The following is a 4,439-nucleotide window of genomic DNA, read 5'->3' as shown; positions in this document are numbered from 1 at the left end:
ATCGAAAACTTTATTAGCTCTTCTCTCGCCTTTCTCGATCACTGTCCTTAGATAAAGTGGGATTCATTTCAATTGAATTGAACCAAATCCACCGCCTCAATTTTTTTTAATATTTTTTATTTTTTAAATTTTTTTTAATATTATATTATAATATAATATAATATATTTAACATTTTAATACCGGTATATTCCTTTGGACCAGTCAAACGATCAAATTTTTCAAAACTCAAAATATGAAACTTCTATATCTTTGAGTTTTCTACGTTATATTCAAATTTCAAAGCATTTGAACTTCATATGACCAAAATATGTCATATCTCATTCTTCAAAAATCGTTAATTATTTAGTAATCTCACATTACTAAATCAACAATTTGTAATATTTACTTCAGGCATTACAGATATACATATCAAGATAAATGAAATTCTATACGATAAGAAGATTTACATATGAAAATTTCAAAATCATAATCAAGGAATCAAGAACTCCGATCCAAAAAGATCAAGAAAATAAAGAATCTTATCTTGAGTGCAAATAATCAAAAAATTGAAAAATTCAAAGGGATAATTCGAATTTTGAGGGTACATGTATTACATTTGTAATGCAAAATAATAAAATATATACCGTATATGAAAACTTGGAAAGGAAGATTTCGAATTATAGGTCTTTTGAAAATGGCCTACTCAATGGATAGATAAAGAGATTATAATCTACATTGGATTGATATATATCCTAGATTCAAGACTTGAATACAAAGTCTAAATGTGAATATAATGCATGATCTAGATAACATTTGCATCTCTATAAATAGAGCAACACCCTTATTCGAAAATCACATGTAAAATTTCACTCAAATTTGCGAAAATCCTCTACCCAAGTGTTGTCAAACTTTCGAGTTCTTGCTCTTCAAGTTCTGCAAAGTATCAAAGTGCTACATAGACGATGTCCAAATACCTACAGTGGTTCTTCAAGAATTTCGAACCAAGTCATCCATCTTCACATTTTTTTTCATTCAAGATCAAGGTAAGTGTGCTTTTTATTATATATTTTTTTCATAAGTGATCTTGTTTTAAAACGATAAATTTCATTTATGTCTTAGTTAGTGTTCGAAAGTTTTGGTCGATCATTATTCTTATTCATCTCCTTCTTATGATACGAGACCTTATGTTTTGGCACTGTGAAGATTCAACTGAATATCAGTAAGAATTCCAACATACGATAAGTTTATGGCCCTTAAACAGTAGGATTGTAACCATTGTATGACATTGTCCCATTAGAGGAGTAAAAATTAGAGACTGATATCAGTCAACCATAAAAAGTAGAGGCTAGATCAATCTATGCTTACGTTTGTGCTTATGATATATTTCATATGAAATATGTTATGCATGATATATTATTTTGAAGATAATGTGTAATTGTTATGTATGTGCTTGAAGGGCCTCCAGTCGCTGAGTGAGGACCATTTCACTCGTCTTTAACTCTGCATCTCCAGATAAGTGTGAAGAGAAAATCGTGGAAGAAGAATATGAGCAGTTTTGAAGCTGTTAATAGAGAGGAAATCAAGAAGTTTATTTTAATTGTATTTCTTTTAAGTTTTTATTTTAATTCAATTTTTTTAAAATTTTATTTTAATTCAAGTTTTAATACGCTTCCGTGAGTTTATTTATGTTTTGGAAATTTTAAGTTGTAAAAGCAATGTCGATTATGATTTATAAACTTGCTGGCTAGATTTTGATATACGAGGTTTGGTGTTTTCAATTGTGTGGTTGTTAAACAAAGCCAGTGTCGAGTAACCCCGAGCTCAGGGCATGACACTTTATAAATTCCATGATGTATTTTCCTATCGTCCTATTCAAAATCTCATATCCGAAGTGTTAGATTTCAAATAAATATAACAATTCAACTTGATCAGTTAATTGCATGCAATTAATTTAGGAAAACACAAATAACCTATATGAACAATCAAAATAATAATTAATAAATCAAATACATAGTTTTAACTCAAGCTAATTCATTCCTACATAAATAAAAAGTTCATTAGTAATGAAAATAAGAAAACATCAAGAATGTTCTCAAGCATCATTGAATTTAAACGGAAATGAAATTGAAATGTGATTTGGAATTAGTTTTTCCGTCTCCTGATGTTGATTTTTACGAAGCATCGGAGCTGAAGTGTTGTGTTAAGTGTGCATGAGTGATATTAATACTGAGATGAGTAACCACCTGAGAAATTCTTGTGCGTCAAGCTGCTGACGTTGCACCGTTTAGTCTAGTTGGCTAGGTGACTCGTAAAATAGGGATGCCAGCCTTAACGTTAATACTATTTATGTTGGAGACTCGACCGAAGGCAGGAAAAAAGTAAGACTTATGTCTAAGGAATATGATACGACACTAGTAGATAGACACGCATATTTTGAGACTGATGGGCCTAACATCCTGACTCGTTATTAGCCGAATAGGTGCACTATGCATTATGACGACACTACTACAAAAACGGCGAACGACAACGGATTTTATCCGTTGTCGTAGCCATTTAAAAACTGTTGTAACTGAGGGTGTTGTTGAAAGTCCGTTCAACGACAACGGTTGTTATCCGTTGTGGTAGATCAAATTTGCGACGGTTTTTAAAACCGTCGCGAATAAAAATAGCGACGGTCGTTATTTCTAATGGTAAGCGTTGATCCTAACATGATGCGCCTACATTTATTTACCGCTAGCGTTGAGGCATCTATTGCTCTAATTAAATTTCATTTTCACGATCTCTGGTCGCTGGGCCGCCTATTTCTCCTATTTTTCACTGTTGTTTTGCATTTTCCTTGCACCTTTGTAATCCTTTTCATCTCTAAATTGCTTTCGGACATTCTATCACTATAAAACTTCTCTCTCTTAATTCCAACCCAAAACAAATAACAAACACGTAACTCTGCTTGAAAACGAACATAAATCCAAATTAAAAACATATAATTATAAAATTACACCTATCATCACTTATACTAACCAAATAATCTCGATATTTTCAAAATTTCCTAATTTGCCAAGCTATTGAAACGTGAACTATACTTTGGATATCTTATTTTATTGGTTTTCATGTTGAAAGCGTCTATAAGTATGTAGTCCCATTTAGTAATTTTTAATTTTTTGTTTGAAATTTTGTTGGTTATTATTCATATAATATAACAAAAATGTTCAATGCATAATAGAAAAAAATTAATAATAATGCAATGAGCACGTTTCGATCTTTCACTTGCTTACCTAAACAATCAAATCCCACATTTTATAACTTCTTTTACTTCATTTTTATAGCAAAAACTTGGTATTCGTTCATCTTACACAAAAATATGAAAATAATTATCACGTGTTATATTACGAGAGTCTATTGTAACCTATTCTTAATCTATTCAAATACTCGATCTTCACTATCCGATAGCAATTGCGGTATAATGTAGTCGATATTTTTTGCTATGTGTGGCTCCGTATCGTTATTCTAGAGATATAACGGGGTTCGTGTTAGAGGTTTGAATGTCCTTTTCATTCGATCAACATCAAGATTTTAGGACGTCACGTTAGAGATCGAAAGGCCTCTAAATTAAAATGATTTGGTCTCATACATCTCGATTGCACCAAAAATAAGGTGAGCACGTTTCGACCTTTTACTTGCTTATAGATGGAGAAAAACTGTACAAAATTGTGTCTCATCTATCAAGTTTATTTCTCCAAACATATAATAATAATAATATAGTAAAATTTAGTTACAAGCTCTGGTTAAATGATTTTATTAAATCAATGTTATTTATATAATTCAATTTACCACAAATTCGGTGTTAAATCTTCTACGACTTTAAAATAAACAACGATCTATTATATATACTATATATTTTAATAAATGAGAGGTCGGAATAACGAATTTTGGTATCATGGTGTGTGGTCACAAAATTACCATATCCATACATTAGGTTTTAAAGAGACAAAATGTTATCTTATATAAATAATCAGTCTTATTAGAATTCTTGATTTTAATATTATATATATAATTTATTCATATATTGTTTTGAAATAGGACTCGGATGATAGAATTTGGTCTCCTACGTCTTGATTGCACCAAAAATGGCGTTACCTTGTCCTTCGCCAAGAGACAATGGATCATATATGATCTTTAAAGATTCTCAATTCCTCCATTTAGGCTATGTTTGGTGTATAGGATAGGATAAATAATTGGATTGATAACAAAACTCAAGGTAAGGATATGTAATGTATTGTGATAAAATATGTTTTGTTTGGTAAGATTTTAATGAGTATGATAAATTTTATATTTTTTGTTGTTGAGACAAAAATACCCCTAAAATAGCATTGATGACAATTTAGTATATAAAATGATATTTGTAGTTTTCTATATTAATTCTAGTGTTAATTCACCTCCACAAACCAAAGATATATATATA

The sequence above is a fragment of the Primulina huaijiensis genome, unplaced genomic scaffold (genome assembly GCF_012295235.1).
Source record: "Primulina huaijiensis isolate GDHJ02 unplaced genomic scaffold, ASM1229523v2 scaffold38059, whole genome shotgun sequence".
Classification (NCBI taxonomy): domain Eukaryota; kingdom Viridiplantae; phylum Streptophyta; class Magnoliopsida; order Lamiales; family Gesneriaceae; genus Primulina; species Primulina huaijiensis.
Note: the sequence above shows the minus strand (reverse complement) of the source record.